Source organism: Nelumbo lutea, chromosome 4, assembly GCF_056320005.1.
Source record: "Nelumbo lutea isolate HS-2025 chromosome 4, American lotus-T2T, whole genome shotgun sequence".
In the NCBI taxonomy this organism is placed as follows: Eukaryota; Viridiplantae; Streptophyta; class Magnoliopsida; order Proteales; family Nelumbonaceae; genus Nelumbo; species Nelumbo lutea.
Window position 1 is genome coordinate 96116112 of NC_142687.1, and position 20626 is coordinate 96136737.

Consider the following 20626-nt stretch of genomic DNA (forward strand, 5'->3'; position numbering starts at 1 on the left):
TAATTAAACATCAAGTGGGCTCTTGATGGTATTAAAAGTCCACTTGAATCCACTTGAATTGAAAATATTAGAAGGGGCTTGAAAGCCTATTAGCATTTTGGGCTTATATTTTTTATGAGTTTAAGAGGGTTTGAGTTATACTATCTTTTTATTTAACCCCTTTTAGGTGTGGTCCCAACGTCTTAACGTGTTTAATAGGGCTTGGGTTTATATTTTCTTGTCATTTAACCCTTTTAGGTGTGGTCCTAACCTCATGTGTTTAAGAGGGCTTGGGTTTAAATTTAACGAACCTAATTGAGTTGTATTGTGAGCTGTTAAAAGACCCACATATGGCCTGATATAAAGCCATTAAACGGGCTACATGAGGCTATGTAATTAGGTCCAACTAAAAGCTATGTGTGGGTCATTATAAAATTGTGTATTCACACTTAAAAAAGGCCCATAAGTGGTCTGTTATAAAGTGGTTGAGTGAGTTGCACGCCCCAATCTTTGTTGTCCTTCTCAATAAACAATCCTAATCATATTAGAATTGATTTTTGGGTATAAAAAGCATGGTATGACATTCCAGCCTTTATTTCTTTTCACTATATAGGCTTCCCACAAGTTCTCTACGGTTCAAGAGAAGAAGCAAGGCTTCCCTTCAACATCTAAGTGAAGGAGCTATTCAGACCCTTCAACTATTCTCTAAAGTTCTAGTTAAACAGAGCTGTGCTCAAACAAAGAGAGACTTTTTTGCCTTCTCCTCAAGGTCTGAAAGACCTTGGAAACTCTATTTTGGCAGGGCTTCTTCAGAGCAAGACATAGGAGTAGGGGTTGTGTTCATGACTCCCATAGGAGATTTAATTTCATATTCCTTCTCCCTCACATCATTATGCTCAAACAGTACATTTGAGTATGAAGTGGTCATTATCAGCTTAGAAATGGCTCGGGAGATGAATATTAAATATTTACAAGTCTTTAGAGATTCTCAGTTGGTGGTTAACTAGTTAAATGAATTATATGGGGTTAAAAAGTTAAGTTTAATCCATTGCTCTAAAAGAGCTAGAGAATTAATGTTCCAATTCAACATCATACAAGTGGGCCACATTCCAAGATAAAAAAATGATAAAGATGATGCCCTTTTAGTGTGGTAAGTCAGTTCACGTAGAAACCTCTGGTTCCTCATTGGGATGTGGTTCTAAGAATTGTGAGGTATTTAAAGTGGGCTCTTGGTCGTGGTTTGATATACATAAGTGGTGGAAAACTTGAAATAGAAGGATATACTGATGCTGATTGGGCCGGTTCTTTGTCTGATAGGAGATCTACCATAGGCTATTGCACTTTTCTTGGGGGTAATCTGGTGACAAGGAAAAGTAAGAAGCAGACAATCGTGGCGAGAAGTAGTGCGGAGGCAGAATATAGAGCTATGGCACATACTACCTGTGGACTAGTGTGGCTAAGGAACCTTCTACAGGAGATGGGATACAATGTTAACACTCCAATGAAGCTCTACTGTGACAATCAGGCTGCAATTCATATTTCTTCTAATCTGGTGTTTCATGAAAGAACCAAGCATATAGAGGTTGACTGTCACTTTGTGAGAGAGAAGGTGCTGAGTGGAGTGATAGACACTGCATATGTTAACACAGGGAACCAGCGGGCAGACTTATTTACTAAAGGGTTGAGTCGGGGAAGAGTGGACTACATATGTGACAAGCTGGGGTTATATGATATATACTCACCGGTTTGAGAGGGAGTGTTAGTGCTGAGTATGTAGGGGTATTTCTGTCTTTATACTTATTTTGAGGTTGCTGATATGTAATATTATGTTAGAACTAGTGTCCCTTACTTAAGTAGGGGCACATGTGTCTTTTCCATTATGTTAGTATTATAAAATATATCTGGCCGAATGGGAGAGGTAATTTTTCTCTCATTCGAACCAAACTCTTCTTCTTTTCTTTTCTTGTCCTTTCTCTCTCTCTTTCTTTCTTCTTTCTTTTCTTCTCTTCTTGGTTGTTATTAGACTAACAAAACTCAAGGGCAGGCTGAATTATGTAGAGGAGATGGGCCGAATGGCCCATAGGCTGTCATTCTATGTTATGTTTATGTTTTCCTCTGTAATGGGCCTTATTTTGGGCCCATACTCTTATATACTCTGTTTTGTAATTTCTTACCCACCCAAGGGCCTCTCTATAATAATTCAAAGGTTAACTTAATAAAATGTTTTAGAGTGTTAGAGGGAGGTTAAGTTCGAACCTCTCACTCTCTAACTCTTATTGCCGCCAACTCTCTCTCTCTCTCTCTCATCTTCTTAATCTTTTCTTGTTTGTTTTCTGGTTTTGCATCTAATCTCAAGCAATTCTATATTTCAAGAGGGCTGCTTTCAACTTGGTATCAGAGCAGGACAGAGCTTGGCGTGACTCTCATGTGGTTCTAGTCCAGCCGACTGCATGAGGATGTTCTAGGGCTGGAAGTTTAAAGTCTTTCGCCTGGATCTTGGAGGTCATTGGAGAGTGCCCAAGTCTCTACCCACTTAGAGAATAGTTCGGTGACCAGGAAGAATCAGAGAGAAAGGTGTTTGACCTGATTTGAAGCTCAAATCAGAGATTCACATACTGTAAGTTATCGTAGTTATTGCTGGGTTATTTTCTTTGCTTGGGAGGGTTGTTAAAGTACTTGAAACCCCTCTCCATTTTGCCCTACTGTTCGGCTGTTGCTGGACTGATTCAACTCAGAGATTTCTGGGTTATTTTGGGAAGTAGTTCGACTGTTGTTGAACTGTCAAGTTGCTGAAACTGGTTTGGACTCGGTGGTATTAGTCTCTAATTCAGCCCAGCCTTTTCTTGGACCTATACGAAATACTATTGAAGTGGTTTCTACTAGTTATCAGTAGGGTGTTAACTACTGCACACAGAGTGTTTGTTAAAATGCCTCTTAAGGACTGTGGACTGTTATTTCTTCTCTTTGGGACAATGGTTGTTGGGGACCTAGAATGCTTTGTGTTTAGAGGTCTGCTGGTTGCCCCTTGAAGGTTGAAATAGTATTTCTTCTTCTAGAAAGAGGTGCCACCGAGCTTGGCTGCCACGGTTGTCAAGACTGAACCGATTTTGTGAGCTGTGTGGTGTTGCCGATTCAGCTCAAACCAAGTTCATCAAGAATCCCTGCACTTTGAGAAACTTATTAAAACCCTAATTGGAACCTTTTCATGATGGACTTCTCAAACCTTGAAAGCAAGAGTGCTACTGAATATGGACAGACTTTGGGAACCCCAACCGATTCTATGTTGGCTGTAACTACAGTTAAACTTGATGGGACCAACTACTTGGCATGGTCATAATTAGTGAAAATCCATATTTGTAGCAGAGGAAAGTGGGGGTTTGTTTCTGGGAGCAAAAAAGCTCCCCCAAAGGAAGATCCATCTTATGAGAGATGGATGCAAGTGAACTACATAGTTATTGGGTGGCTTGTGAATTCAATGCAGCCACAGATTAGTCAACACTATCTTTAGATGAACTCGGCTAAGGAAATCTGGGATAGTGTTGTAGAAACCTACTCCCAGAAATTGAATGTTGCTAGAGCCTATAAACTGAGGAGTGATGTGAAGAATCTAAGACAGGGGGAGAAATCCCTTGTGGCATACTTCTCAACCTTGAAATCTTTATGGCAAGAGATTGATCTGATAGAGGCTGTAACATGGGATACCCCCAATGATGCTGAAACATACGGGAAATTAGTTGAAAGGAACATGGTTTTTGAGTTCCTAACTGGGCTGAATCTTGAATATGATATCACAAAGCAGAACATGGTTTTTGAGTTCCTAACTGGGCTGAATCCTGAATATGATATCACAAAGCAGAACATTTTGTCCAAGGAAAGTGTTTCATTGTCACAAGCATATGCTTTGGTCAGTAGTGAAGATAGTAGAAGACAAGTATAGGTTCAAGGAGTTGGCATCAATGATCATTTTGCAAATATGGGGGTTAAACCCAAAGGGGTTATAGGGGCTCCCAATAACACAGGAAAGAAGGAGGCGGTCCGTGAATATTGCAAGAAGCCGAAACACACCAAGGACAAGTGTTGGATGCATCCCAGTCTTGTCCCTGTTCGGTTCCAGAAGAAAATTGATAGTAGAAAGACAGGGAGTGCAAATGCAGCCATGGGTACAGATACAAAAGCTGAGTCTTCCTGTGCACAGTTGGCAGCCATGAAAGCTGAGTATGAGAAGTTTGGAAAGATGATCAGCCATCTTGAAGGTGTAACTTCATCATCCAACCCTTTTGGGAATTCAGCCACCACCGCATTTGCTCACTCAGGTATAAGAGCTTTCTCCTTTTTATGGTTCCTCTCAGGAAGGGCATTGTCAACAGGGGGAGAGTCTGTCACAAGTATTTGCTCTTCCTCTTCCTGTCCCAGTTGAGTCACTTGACAAGCCTATATCCTCACCAAATGAATCAAAGAAGGATCAGCCACTTCATTCCTCTTGCCCTAGTGCCCCTATTTCTTTACCTCCTCGTCCTACCCATAATCTCAAAGTGTATCAAAGGCAAAGATCCAGGAAAGAGCAAGTTGTTTCCCTTACAACAGATGAGGCTCATACATTCCCAATCACAGATGAGATAACAGGTACTGCTTCAGCCTCTTTGGAACCATCTTTCCCAAATCTTGATGTCCTCATTGCTGTTAGGAAAGGAAAGTGGAAGTACACTGCACACTGCATTTCCAAACACCTTTCTTATGATCTACTTTCTCCTTCATACTTTGCCTACCTCTCTTCAGTTGCTTCTAACCCCATTCCTAGGTCTGTGTCAGAAACACAAAAATGATACTTGGGAGGTGGTGGATTTGCCTGAAGGGAAGGATCCAGTTGGGTGTAAGTGGGTCTTTACCATTAAATACAGGGCTGATGGGACTATTGAGAGGTACAAGGCCAGACTTGTTGCAAAAGGCTACACACAAACATATGGGATTGACTACCTGGAGACCTTTGCCCCTGTTGCCAAGATGACATCTGTGAGGGTTCTCTTATCTTTGGCAACTCACTTTGATTGGCCTCTTTGTCAGTTGGATGTAAAGAATGCATTTCTGAATGGTGACTTACATGAGGAGGTCTACATGTGTCTCCCTCCAGGAATGTATGGGAAAGATATGCAAGGAAAGGTATGCAAATTGAAGAAATCACTTTATGGCCTCAAACAGTCTCCTAGAGCCTGGTTTGAGAAATTTAGAGCTGCATTTGTTAAATTCGGCTATGTTCAGACACAGTCAGGTCATACTCTCTTTGTGAAGAAAAGTGGATCTCTAGCAGTGTATCTCATTGTGTATGTTGATGACACTATAGTGATTGGTGATGATGCCTCAGGCATTCGGGCCCTTAAGTCTTTCCTCCATACAGAATTTGAGATTAAGGATCTGGGGGAGTTGAGATACTTCCTTGGCATAGAAGTTGCTAGATCCAAGGATGGGATTCTTATTTCCCAGAGAAAATATGTCTTTGATTTGCTGTCTGAAACTGGAAAAATGGGTGCTAGACCAACTGCAACTCCCATTGATATGAGTCACAAACTTTCAGCTTCGGATGGAACATTGTTGGAAGACAAAGGGGTCTTTCAGAGACTTCTTGGGAAGCTTCTGTACCTATGCATGACTCGGCCAGATATTGCATATGCTGTCAGTTGTATTAGCCAGTTCATGCATGCTCCTAGAGATACTCATATGGCAGTAGTAGAACGAATTTTGTGCTATCTAAAAGGCTCTCCAGGAAAAGGAATTCTATTTACCAAGCATGGTCATCTGAAACTTGAAGCTTATACTGATGCTGATTGGGCTTGAAATATTGATGATAGAAGATCTACTTCAGGGTATTGCAGTCTGGTGGCTGGTAATGTTGTCTCTTGGAGGAGTAAGAAACAATCAGTTGTGGCCCGACCCTTCGCAGAAGCAAAGTATAGAGCCATGGCACATGGAGTCTCTGAATTGTTGTGGCTAAGGTCTTTAATGGAAGAACAAACCCATGATGTTGTACTGTGATAATCAGGCTGCCATCAACATTGCTCACAACCCAGTACAACATGATAGAACCAAACATATTGAGGTTGATAGACACTTTATTCAAGAAAGAGTCTCTTCTGGTGAAGTGTGTCTTCCATTCATTACTTTTGAAGGACAATTGGCAGACTTCCTCACCAAGGGTATTTCCAAGGCAAGGCTTCAACATGACACTGGCAAGCTAGGCATGATTAACATCTATGCTCAGCTTGAGGGGGAGTGTAGAGGAGATGGGCCGAATGGCCCATAGGCTGTCATTCTATGTTATGTTTATGTTTTCCTCTGTAATGGGCCTTATTCTGGGCCCATACTCTTATATACTCTGTTTTTTGTAATTTCTTGCCCACCCAAGGGCCTCTCTGCAATAATTCAAAGATTAACTTAATAAAATGTTTTAGAGTGTTAGAGGGAGGTTAAGGTCGAACCTCTCACTCTCTAGCTCTTATTGCCGCTAGCTCTCTCCCTCTCTCATCTTCTTAATATTTTCTTGTTTGTTTTCTGGTTTTGCATCTAATCTCAATCAGTTTATACTTCAAGAGGGCTGTTTTCAACTAATTATAATAGATTCTACAAGCCATGATTCCTTTGCTCCCTTTTTTCTTTCTCATAGAGTGGAACATCTAATGAGCTATCAGAATATTATCATTTATTTGTTTGTTTTGGAACAAAGGCACTTTGGAAAGGAGAAATAATATTTCCAAGAATAGGTTTTATCCTTTTAACCAAATTTTTTTAGATTACTTCGTAGATAACATTACATAAGTTGATTGGTCTATGGTTATTAATTGTTTCAGGTTTATCAATCTTTGGGATTAATGTTATGAAAGTTTTATTAAAATGGGATATGATTTCCCATTATGAAAGAAAGACTTCACTGTCCCACAAAAATCCACTTTAATAATATTCTAGAACTTCTTAAAGAAAAGAGCATTAAGTCCATCAGGACCCAGAGCTTTAAGATCACCAATAGACTGAAGGGCATCATAGATTTCTCTATCTGTCACATCCCGAATGATGCTCTTGTTTTGCTTCTCAGATATACTCCTAGTGATATCTTTGATAAAGTTATCAACCCTGAAAGTACCTTCACTTTTAAATCTATCCCCAAATTCCTTACAAAAATAATCTGCAATCTGAAGGTGATCTTTGATTTTCTTTCCATCTATATTAGTAATATAAGTAATTCTATTTCTCACTTTTCTAATAGTAGTTATAACCTGAAAGAACCTATTATTTTTATCCTCAAGCTTAATCCAATTGATTTTGGACTTCTGAGCCCAATAAGTTTCCTCCCTCATAAGAATATTATTTAATTGTTTCTGAAGGGCCTTATCCAAATTATTCAAACCTCTATTGTTTCCATCATCAACCAACCTCATTTGCACTTTTTCAATCTCCCTAATAATTTTTTGCTTTTTCTTGAATATATTACCAAAGTGCACTTTATTCCAAATTTTCATATTTATAACTAAATTATTCATTTTTTTAATAAATTTCATGTCTCTAGAACCATCTGTCTCTACCTTCCAAGCCTGGTCCACCAGGACCTTAATATTTGGATCGAGGCACCACATTGCCTCAAAGCAAAAGGGTTTCGACCCATAATTCTTCTGACAATTGGTAATCATCAGCAAGGGAGAGTGATCCGAAGCCATAAAGGGGAGGTTTTTGAGGATGGCTTCAGGAAAAAGTACTCTCCACTCCTCATTAGCAAGAGCCCAATCCAAACGCTCCCATGTATATCTATTTTTCTAAGTAAACGGATTTCCTTTCATTTCAATTTCCATCAAATCACAGTAAAAAAGGAGGTCATTAAATTTTCTATACTGGCTGGGTCTAACTTCTCTACTTCGTTTCTTGTTATCACTAACCCTTAATGAATTAAAATCACCTATAAGCATCCAAGGACCATCCATACAATCAGCAATTTCTCTAATCCAATTAATTTTTTATCAGTTTTATTTGGAGGAGCATAGACAAATGTGCAATTCCAAGAAAGGTTAGACGAAACTTCTTGTAGAGAACACTGATATGGTCCCCACTACTGTACTCGTATGACTATAGTAAGCAGTTAGTTGTTAGTTGGTAGTTGGTAATTATTTCAGTCAGTCTTTAATTATTATTCTTTTATTTTTGCCATGTAAGTAGTAAGGCTATTTCAGCCCTTTTATCTTTATCTGAGAACTAGCAGAGGGGGCCTTGCGTTGTTGGGGCTCACTCATAAACTATCAGGCTCGAGCTCGATATGAATTAGAGACTTGAGCTCAAGCTCGAGCTCGGCTCGAGTCAAAAGGTTGGAAGTTCGAGCTCGGTTACCTTTGATTGCATGTCTCTCAAGCAGCCGAGGTTCCGAGCTGAGGTCTCCCTCAATTGCTGAGGTGCCAAATCGAGGTCTCCCTTAGCTGTTGAAGTGTCGAGTTGAGGTTTCCCTAGCAGGCGAGGTGTCAAGCTAAGGTCTCCCTTAGTTGACAAGGTGCCGAGCTGAGGTCTCCTTCAATTGTTGAGGTGTTGAGCCTAGATTTCCCTCAGTGACCGAAGTGTCGAGCCCAGGTCTCCCTCAGTGGTCGAGGTGTCGTCTAGCTCGAGCTTGATTCGAATTAGAGACTTGAGCTTGAGCTCAGAAGTTCGACCTTGGCTCGGCTCGGACTCGACTACCTTTGATTGTAGGTCCCCTAGCAGCTGAGATGCCGAGCTGAGGTCTCCCTCAATTGGAGAGAGAGTGGCATTCTTGTAATTTATAAGGAGAGAGAGATGTCACTCTTGTAATTTGTAAGAAAAAGAGAGAGAGAGTTGGTAGAGAGTGGAATTCTTGTAATTTCTATGAAAAAGGCAAAAAATACTGTTAGGTTTCATTTCCCTCATCCTCAGGCCTTCTTAGGTACACATTTCAGCTTAATATATTTATTAATAAAAATAGTAAAGAGGGGCGGCAGATCTTTCATCCTCCCCTTTTCTAATCTCCCCTTTGAACTCTTCTTCTCCTCCTCTCCTCTCTTCTCTTCTCTTATCCTCTTCCTCTTGCTCATTTTTCTTGTTAATTAAACACTAAAACTAGGACTGGTTGTAATCTTATTCAACTACATGGTATCAGAGCCAACCTAGGAATTCTTATGGTAGTCTAATATGGCCGATTACATAAGAACTTCCTAGGATTGGAAGCTTTCAGCAAAGCAAGACCATTAGCTGAGTCTTGGAGATTGTTGGCAGTGTGCGGCTAGCATTGGAGGACGTCCAACAATCAGGAAGAGTTAAGTGACAGGAAGATCTTTCAAGATTAGGGTTCAGACTTGATTTTGAAGGTGGCAGCCAGAGTTTCACTCAAGTAAGTTGAATTTTTGAGATTGATCTATTAAAAGAACTTTTTTTCTGGTTATTTTAAGTGGTGCGGCTGAGAGATTTCTCTTCTTGGACTGTTCTTTGTGATTGATCTATTAAAAGAACACTTTTTTTGGTTATTTTAAGGGGTGCGGCTGAGAGATCTCACTTCTTAGACTAGTACTTTGTTTGTTTCTTGACCTACGACTGGTTCTAGGTTTAACACCCTAAATTCTTGACTGTTGCCAATTCTGGGACAGCTGATAGCAATTTCTAGGTGGATTGCCAACCTAGAAGGGTAAAGTAGGCTCGGCTGTTAGCAAATTCTGGGTGTAATTATCCAATCTGTGATAAAATAGGTATTTTTTTTACCTTAGGTTCGGCTGTTAGCAAATTCTGGGTGTAATTACCCTGTCTCAGTGATAAAAGAGGAATTCTTTGACCTTTACCTTGACAAAGAATGGAGTTTAAGAGCCAAGGGGAAAGTTTTTTGGGGGCTGGTAGCATACCTGAAAACAGTTTTCAGATTACCACTGACAAGTTTGATGGATCAAACTACTTGGAGTGGGCCCAATCAGCCATGATGGCTATTGGGGGTAGAGGAAAGTTAAGTTATTTGCTGGGGGATGTGAAGGAACCAGCCAAGGAGGACCAAATATATGCCAAATGGGTTTAGGAGAACTATTTGGTTATGATATGGTTGTGCAACTCCATGCAGCCACAAATCAGCCAAACTATTTATGGGCAAAAACAACTAAGGAAATTTGGGATATCATGAAAGAGACCTACTCCCAACCCCTTAATGTTGCTAGGGCTTGTGAGCTGAAATGTGAGGTAAATAACTTTAAACAAGGAGAGAAACTGGTCTCGGTTTATTTTTCAACCTTGAAATCGTTGTGGCATGAAATTGATCATTTAGAAACAATTGAGTGGAAAAGTCGGAATGATGCACAAACTTACAGGAAGCAGGTTGAAACCAATAGGGTGTTTGAGTTCCTAGCTGGTTTGAATTCTGAGTATGACATTTTTAGACAACAACTTCTAACAAGAGATAGTGTGACCTTATCACAAGCCTACTCACTAATGCATAGTGAAGAGAGTATAAGGAAGGTTATGTTGCAGCATCCACCCCTTGAATCAGTCTTGGCAGCAACTAAACCCAAGTTTGGGGGTGATAAGGAGAGAGATATGAAGAAGGAAGACAAGAGGGACCTAATATGCGAACTAAGCATACCAAAGAAACCTGTTGGAAGTTACATTCTCATTTAGTTCCAACAAAACTCAAAAATAAAAAGGGGAATGCTAATATGGCTGTTACTACTGATTGTGCAACCTCATTAGGCACAAAAGAAGCACCACTAGACACTCTAGCTGATGTCCGAGCTGCTTTAACCCAGTTGGAAAATGAAGTTGGTAATTCAGCATCATCATCTCAGCCTCCAATCACAACATCAGCTCCTCCCACCTCAGCTTTTGCTCATTTAGGTACATGGGCCTCAACTTATCATGCTTCGGCTCTAGGTAACATTGAACATTGTTGGGTGATAGACTCAAGTGCATCTGATCATATAACTAGCTTTCCCTCACTGTTTACTACATATTACTTATCCTTTGGCAGATACAAGGTGTCTATTGCTGATGGTTCACTTGTTCCCATCTCTAGCAAGGGAGACATCAAGTTGTCCAGTGCCATTTCCTTGTCTTCTGTTTTGCATGTTCCTAAACTTAGTACTAATTTGCTTTCAGTTAGTAGCATTACTAAAAAGTAGAATTGCTCAGTAACTTTTTTTCCTAATCAATGTGTTTTTCAGGATTTGGAGATAAGGAAGGTGAGTGGGACTGTTAGTCAAGTTATGCTTTGGCATAACTGTTTGGATCATTTATCTTTTAGGTCTTTGAAAAGCTTGTTTCCTAGTTTATTTGAGTCTATCCAGATGTCCAGTTTAAAATGTGAAAGCTGTGAGCTTGCAAAGAATTGTAGAACAACCTATTCATTGAGTAATAAGAGAAGTAGTATTCCTTTTGACATTGTTCATATCGATGTTTGGGGACCTTATCACATCCCTACTATGGGGGGGGGGGGTACAGATATTTCTTGCTATTTATTGATGACTCCACCCATTTTTCTTGGGTTTACTTGATGCGTTCTTGAGATGAGGTTCCTACCTTGACCTGGATCTTTCATAAGATGATTTTAACCAAGTTTGGGGTAAAAATCAAATTTTTTAGATCCGGTAATGCAAAAGAGTACTTTAAAACATCACTAGCCTCATATTTCCTTGACCATGTGATTATCTATCAGAGTACCTACCCTAATACCCCATAGTAGAATTGGGTGGCTGAGACAAAGAATAGGCATATATTGGAAGTGGCTAGAAGTATCATATTTAAATCCACTGTGCCTATGTGTTTTTGGGGAGATGCTATTCTCACAACTGTATATCTCATCAACTGAATCCCTTCACGGGTTCTTGACATGAAACATCCATTCACCATTTTGTATCTTGATCAAGAGTTGTTCTCTGTCCCTCTTAAAACCTTTGGTTGTACTTGCTTTGTTCAAACTCTTGGCCCTCACCGTTCCAATCCTAAAGCCTCGAAATGTATTTTCCTTGGTTATGCACAAACTCAAAAGGGATATTGCTGCTATGAATCTATTTCGGGGAAGAGATTTGTATCTATGGATGTCACTTCTTTGAGGATGTACCTTATTATCCAAGGGTTTCTTCTCAGGGGGAGAGTAGTGAGGTTGCGGTTAACACATAAGAAGTTCCTTACCTGTTCCATTAAGTGAAGAGGGATGTAATGGGGAAGGTTGTCAAAGGTGTCGGGATTTGAGAGTTTATCACAGACGATGGAGGCAGGTTGATTTCGGTCATCAACAGTCCAAGCCAGCCCTAATTCCTTTTACGGATCCAGATCCAGGTATCACAACTTCATCTCCCATTACAGATGAGCCTTCTACTGTTGAGCCTTCACCATCTTTTGTTGAGCCCTCACCTCCATTAGATTACCTTGACCTTCCCATTGCAGTTTGTAAAGGCAAACGTCATTGCATCTCATCCACAACCCACTGTATCTCACAATTCTTGTCTTATGATCATTTGTCTCCCTCTTACAAGTCCTTCCTTGCATCCATTGCTGATATTCCCATTCCCAGAACAGTGCAGGAAGCCCTGTCAGTTCCTGAGTGGAAGGATGCAATGAAGGTAGAAATGGATGCCCTTCTGAGAAACAATACCTAGGAGCTAGTTGATCAACTTAAAGGGAAGAAACCAGTTGAATGTAGATGGGTGTTTATTATGAAACATAATGTTGATGGCTCCATTGAAAGGTATAAGGCCCGATTAGTTGCAAAGGGATTTACTCAAACTTATGGTATAGATTATTTGGAGACTTTTGCACCAATAGCGAAGATTACCACTATCAAAGTTTTATTATCTCTTGCAACCAGTTACTCTTGGCCCTTGTTCTAGATGGATGTTAAAAATGCCTTCCTCAATGGAGACCTGCAAGAAGAAGTGTACATGCAGTTGCCTCATGGTTTTTATAGTACAAATGTTGTTGGACTACATCTTTGTCATTGACTGCATAGCTTGCACATAGCCAAGTATACATGCAATTTCCAACTCCAACGGTTAGTTGGAAAGCTTCTTTATCTTTGTCTCACACGACCAAACATCAACTATGCAGTCAGTGTTGTAGTCAGTATATGCACTCTCCTAGAACTACTCATCTACTTGCTGTTGAGAGGATATTGTCATATTTGAAGAGGTATCCAGGCAGAGGTGTACTATTTAAGGATAATAATCACATGAAGATAGAAGTTTATATATATGTTGATTGGGCCGGTTGTGTTGATGATAGAAGGTCTACCTTTGGATATTGTGCTTTTGTAGGAGGTAATTTTGTTTCCTGGAGGAGTAAGAAACAAAATGTTGTTTCTCGTTCCAGTGCTGAAACTGAATATCGGTCCATGGCAAATGGTTTGGCTGAAATACTATGGTTGAAATCACTATTTGAAGAACTGGGTATTGCCTATGAGAAACCTCTAATGCTGTACTTTGATAATTAGATTATTATTAATATAGCCCATAATCCGATACAACATGACAACACCAAGCATATTGAAGTGGATTGACATTTTATTAGAGAAAGGGTTGCATCTCAAGAAGTGTGTCTTCCATATATCACCTCCAACATGTAGCTTGTCGATCTTCTCACCAAGGCGGTTTCCAAGAAGAAGTTAGAAGCGGATCTATGCAAGTTGGGAATGACAAACATCTACTCCCAACTTGAGGGGGAGTGTAGAGAACACTGATGTGGTCCCCACTACTGTACTCGTATGACTATAGTCAGCAATTAGTTGGTAGTTGGTAGTTATTTCAGTCAGTCTTTAATTATTAGTCTTTTATTTTTGCCATGTAAGCAGTAAGGGTATTTCAGCCCTTTTATCTTTATTTGAGAATTAATATAAATAGTAAAGAGAGGGGCAGCAGATCTATCATCCTCTCCTTTTCTAATCTCCCCTTCGAACTCTTCTCCTTCTCTTCTCTTATCCTCTTCCTCTTGCTCAAATTTTCTTGTTAATTAAACACAAACTAGGACTGATTGTAGTCTTATTCAACTACACTTATTTTATGTTAACATGAAAGATCCTGTCATTAGTCACAATAACCTGGATATTACAAGTATTTTTATTCCATAACACCCATAGTTCCCCAGAAAAACCCACAAAATCCACAATTTCAAAATTAGGAAAAGGAAAGACTTAACAATCTTCCTAGTTCTATTAGGTCCAACTCTTGTTTCCATTAAAAAGCAAACATCAACTTTATGAACTTTGATTAACTCCAAGACTTGTCTTTTGAGGCAACCTCTTCCTGCCCCGCGAACATTCCAACTAAGAATCTGCATAAGCAATTGCTGAAATACTAGGACCTTCTTTGTCTCCTTCAAGTGTGGCTATTTCCAGATTCAACTTCTCCATATAAGATAAAGTTTTTCCTTCTTTTCCATGTGTTCCTCCTCATTGATCAGCTGTTGGTCACTCCAATCTCCCATCAAATCATCATCATCTACATCATTTCCCTCTGAATTTTCTTCTTCATCGTTTCCTATAAGCTTGATGGAATCATCAGTCACGTCTTCGAAATTGCCACCCTACAGTTTAGAAGAAATGATGTTAATCGGAGAATCATTGGTTGGAATATCTTTGTTAATATCAAAACAAAATTTAGGCAAGATAACATTTACCCGTTTTCCTTTTTCATGTTTATTTTTCTGGATCCATTTCGGTTGAGCCAGGATTTGTTTCAATGGTTAAATGGAGGCATGGCCTGCATTAATGAATCTAGTTCTGGAAATCTCCCTTGTCGCCCCAACTCTGAGATTTTTGATTTGAGACCATTGATCCTTTCTCGCATTCCAGTGCCTTTCCCTACGTCTGTTGATGCTCTTAGTGCTTTGAGATCTTGGGTTAAATAAAGATTTCTGTTGTTTCCTTTTGTTTTGAACTAACATCTATCCATCATTGGCATTCTTTTTCCTGTACTTTGGGCAATCTTGATATTTATGGCCTCTCCATCCACAGTTTATACATAGGACAAAAATATTTTCATAGAATACCTTAATATGATCTTGGATTCCACCCGATGTTATAGGGATATCTAGAATAAAAGGTTTAGTAAGTTTGATCCTAACACACACCCTTGGGTAAATGGTTCTTGACAACTTGATAGTATCACCATCAAGTTTAATGACCTCCCCCACGTCCCTCAAGATTAATTATAAGCCATCCTGATTCTAGCATTCTATAGGGAGACCATGCAGCCTAATCCATAGATTTTCTGAATCAAGTTTTTCTCTTAATGGGTTAAATCTAGGTTTCCATGGGACCAGAACTAAGTACTTCCTGTTGATCATCCAGGGACCATTCTTAATCACCTTCTCGTAATCAGATTTAGAAGAGAAAAAGATCAGAAAATAATCATTACCGATTTTCTGGATGTCTGTCTTACTTTTGACTTCCTAATCCCTTGCCTTATCGATGATGGCTGACAAAGGTTCTGCTTACCCTAAAATCTTCGCATAAAGACAGAGAGCCCATCAGTCATCGGAAGATTTCTGGGCCTTAAGTTCATCAAGGTTGATTGCACGGGTGACTTTGGAGAATTGGTTTTTGTTAAAGTTTGACCTGCCCTAGAATTCTGTCTTGTTCGTTGACTGTAAAGTAAAGTAAAGTAGGAGAAGAAAGAAGAAGAGAGAAAGATGAGGAAAGAGAGAAAGGCTGGTTCGAATTAGAGAAAGATTCGTCTCCCTAGATTCGGCCAGACCTGTTATTATATTATTAACTAAATGAAAAAGACTTAAGTGCCCTTCTTTAAGTAAGAAGCACTCGAACTAACATAACAATACACATCAACCTTCTCAACAAGTACAAAGACCGAAATACCCCTTCACTAACACCACTAACACTCCCCCTCAAGCTGGTGAGTATATATCATATAATCCCAGCTTGTTACATATGTAGTCCACTCTCCCCCGACTCAAACCTTTTGTAAACAAGTCTGCCCACTGGTTTCCCGTACTAACATATGCAGTCTATCACCCCATTCAGCACCTTCTCTCTCACAAAATGACAGTCAACTTCGATGTGCTTGGTTCTTTCATGAAACACTGGATTGGAAGAGATATGAACCGCTGCCTGATTGTCACAATAGAGCTTCATTGGAGTACTGGTGTCATATCCTATCTCTTGTAGAAGGTTCCTCAGCCACACTAATTCACAAGTAGTATGTGCCATGGCCCTATATTCTGCTTCTGCACTGCTTCTTGCCACAATTGTTTGCTTCTTACTTTTCCACGTTACCAGGTTACCCCCTAGAAAGGTGCAATAGCCTGTGGTGGATCGTTTGTCAGACATAGAACCTACCCAATCAGCATCGGTGTATCCTTCTACTACTAGTTTTCCACCACTCCTGTATAGAAAACCACGACCAGGAGCTCCTTTCAGATACCTCACAATCCTTAGCACTGCATTCCAATGTGGGACCAAAGGTTTCTGCATGAACTGACTCACCAGACTAACCGCAAATGAAATATCTGGCCGAGTAATGGTTAGATAGTTTAGTTTGCCTACAAGCCGTCGATATCTGCCAGGGTCTTCAAATACTTCACCTATATCACTGCTCAGCCTCGTATTTGTTTCCATAGGTGTCTCAGCCGGTTTAGTACCCAACAACCCTGTTTCTTCCAATAAATCGAGCACATATTTCCTCTGACACAAATTAATGCCATGCTTAGATCTTGCTACCTCTATGCCCAAAAAGTATTTCAACTTGCCAAGGTCCTTTGTCTGAAAGTGTTCCTGTAGGAATGCCTTCAATCTGTCAATGCCCATTTTGTCATTCCCAATCACAACGATATCATCCACATACACCACCAATATTATTTTGCCTGCTGAAGAGTCAAAACTGAAGACAGAGTGATCAACTTGGCACTGTTTCATACCAAACTTCTTGACCACCTCACTGAACCTACCAAACCATGCTCGAGGGGACTGTTTAAGTCCATAAATAGCCTTCTTAAGTTTGCATACCTTACCATCCTCCCCCTGAGCAACAAAACCTGGTGGTTGCTCCATGTAGACCTCCTTGAGCAAATCACCATGCAAAAAAGCATTTTTGATATCTAGCTGATGGAGAGGCCAATCATACATAGCTGCAAGAGAGATGATGACACGAACTGACCCTATCTTAGCAACTGGGGAGAATGTCTCTGTGTAGTCAATGCCATAGGTTTGAGAGTACCCTTTGGCAACTAGCCGCGCCTTCAGGTGCTCGGCACGACCATCTGGCAAGTACTTAACACTATACACCCACTTACAATCGACAGCCTGCTTCCCAGGAGGAAGAGCGGTGAGATCCCAAGTGTGATTATGATGCAAAGTAGAGAGCTCTTCTTCCATACCACGGCACCACTCTGGAGAGGTAAGGGCTTCCTGGACATCCTTAGGAACAACCACGGAGGATAACAAAGAGATGAATTGGCGATGGGAGGCGGAGAGGTGGGTAATTGAAACAAAATTGGAAATAGGGTGAAGGGTGCAAGTACGTTTACCTTTCCGGAAGGCAATAGGAAGATCTAGGTCGGAGGCTGGTGTCGGAGCTGGAGCTGGATCTGTCGACGGTGATGAAGCTGGAGGAGCTGCAACCGGTACACGTGACGGATGGGTGGACGGTCAACCAACGGTGGCACCGGAGGCAAGGACGTAGGCATGACTGGAACCAGAGGAGGTGGATCAGCCACGGGAAGAGGAAGAGGAGGTGGTGATGAGGAGGAAGCAGCAGCACCGGACCGGACGAAGAACGGAGACTCGAAGAATGTAACATCAGCACATATCAAGGAACGACGAGAACTGGGATGATAACACTTGTACCCTTTCTGAGTTCGGGAATAGCCAATGAAGATACACTTCAGGGAACGTGCATCTAACTTGTCAGTCCCGGGACCCAGATTATGAACGAAGCAGACACACCCAAATACCCGAGGAGGAAGCGGAAACGGAGACATGTTGGGGAATAAGACACTAAAAGGAGAACGACCATCAAGGATAGACGTGGGCATCCGATTAATTAAGAAACAAGAGGTGAGCATTGCATCGCTCCAAAAGGTTTTGGGAACATTCATGTGGTGCATGAGGGAGCGTGCCGTTTCTACAAGATGACGGTTCTTTCTCTTAGCCACCCCATTTTGTTGTGGAGTGTAAGTACATGAAGTTTGGTGTATAATGCCATGTTGGTCCAAGTATTCTTGAAAAGATGAAGACAAGTATTCATGTCCATTATTTCCACTTTTCTGCAGCACCTTTTTCCTCTGAAAGTCTCCGGCAAGGGATCTTCTTGCCTTACTGGACTTGCCAACTTCATACCTCGAACTTATGTTAAAATCACAGCCTTCACTAATCGGGCAGTATTGAAAATTCAAGAGCTTGTTCACTAGGTGCATGGGACTACTGAGGTTCCCATCAGTCTTTCAATAGGCTTTAACAGGACTGCCGCGCATGCGTTCGTTTTTCGCATATGTACTTTTTAGGGAGCTGTGTTCCGTTTGCAGTAGTTTGGGTGATTTGGAAGGAAAGAAACAACAGGCTGTTCAAGAATGTCCAAATGAACCATGGGAGAATATGCTAAATTAGATCTGCATTTCAAAGTTCAAGAATGATATTTTGTGAAGTTGTAATTCCTTTAGATGCTTTTCTGTTTTGTTTTTGGGTTAGGTGCATGCTATCTCATCACCTCATCAATCATTTGTATTTTCTCTTTTGTTTTAATAAAATTTCCCTTTCTATTTTAATATTAAAAAACAGCCCAGGTCGGGGTCATACATGCACAGCATGGTACATGTAGTGTGCCCATGTGGGATTTTGTACATCTCACAAACAACAAAGAAAAATATCCAAGGTCAAGGACATGGGACAAAGGGTAAAACCATTTGTGAAGACCTTAGAGGTAAACACAAGAAAAGAAAGCAAAAACAATAATCACCAAGAAGGTAAAGAATGCTTAGTAAAACAAAAGGAAAATAAATAAATTAGTGAAAGTTAAAACCCAGGGCACAATAAATTATCAAAATTTGAACTAAAAAATATTAAGAAAATATATTTTTGGGGTTGAGGATGGCAAGAATGATCTTAAATATTCTCAGGGCACTCAGTGAGCAAAGATCTGCTACCTCTTCAAGGGCTCTATTATCTTTCTCTATGGGTTATGGTTTTGAGGGACATATAGGGGAAGGAAGTTCATAAATTTGTCATTGATTGAAAGAGGAAAACATTAGCAGTCCTTGTAGGTGTAGATATCATATCAGTTCTGCATGGTCTTTGAATGCAAAAGTGAATTCATCAATCAAGTGGATTGTGAGATCCATTCATCTGACCTCTGACTGCCTAGCCTTCCAAGAATGATGACAGATGCTTTATTGGGGTGCTAACATGCTGACTTGGTTTCATCAATCCAAAAAAATGCCAACTTGATTTTTTGCATCTTTCTTCTCTTTCTCTTTTTGTTTTTTACAAGGTGTGCAAGGAATCCACCTGTTGGGTTTAGACTGCCCTTTTTTTTTAATTCACTGGGTGCTTGTATTGATCCAATATTTTCGATGGTGCAAGCTTTCAATTTTTATCAATTAAATACAAAATTACCTGGCTATTCGACATATTTTTTTCTTTGGTAGATAATATCCTTGTCAAGAAATTACTAGTTTTGTTACTTTGGAGGTTATTACTTCTGTGAATGTAAAGGTGCAAGATTGTTTATATGTATCCTACACTCAGACTTCCTAAGGTTAACAGCTGCGACAACATTTAAATATACCAGTTTTACAACTGACTATTATATCATGCCTTTGGATCATCAGGGACAAGTATTGAATATTAGTTTTCTTCTAGGGTTGGTCATATTTGATCTCGACTAATTATGCCGATTTGGCTGTCCAAATTACTGGAGTTGGGTCCTGCTTATGAGTAACTGATCTAGAGAACATTATTAGAATTAAAGAAAAAGAAATAAAGGGTACAGAACGAACAGAGAAAAAAAAACTTCTAGCTTTCAATACAGCCTCCCCCTTATGCTACCTTGCTGTATAAGGACTGAACTAGAGCTTATTGTTATCTTGGGTTGATTCTTTTTTCTTTTGGTGTATGTGCTTTGCAATATTGTGATGTAATATCAATGCACCAACTCGATAATGTAGAAATATGGATAACTATATCCTTTTCATGCAATTAAATAAAATTGCAAGTAAAAAATTTATCATCCTTGGTGATTCATGAAAGTATCTACTTTTTTACATGGAAGGCACATAATTGTCAAGGCATTGCCTAGGTGACTAGGTGTCCTTGGCTGGGTGTCTCACCTAAATGCCTTGGCTTATGGCAACTAGGCGCCCATCTAGGCAACAAGGCACCAGCCTAGGTGACAAAAATGACAAGACGGGCACCTTTTTATAATATCATTTATATTGTTATATGTTACTAATATGTGTGCTAATAGCCTAATAAAAAAGGGCAGCCCCAGTGCACGAGGCTCCTGCCAATGCAGGGTCTGGGGACGGACAGGTGTATGTAGCCTTACCCCTGCACATACAGAGACGCTGTTTCCAAGATATGAAACCTGGTTACCCAGGTCGCAATGGAGCAACCCAACCATTACACCAAGGCCCACCCTCTGCTAATAGCCTAATACATTCTATTATATACCATATATGTCATTTATATGTTGTTTTA

General features: G+C 40.1%; 1 long non-coding RNA gene across 1 annotated transcript in view; it reads left to right on the forward strand.

Moving 5' to 3' along the window:
* The window catches only part of LOC148862007 (uncharacterized), a 35018-nt gene that overhangs the window by 13312 nt on the left and 1080 nt on the right, over window positions 1-20626 (forward strand). The gene's annotated exons all lie outside the window — the stretch shown is intronic.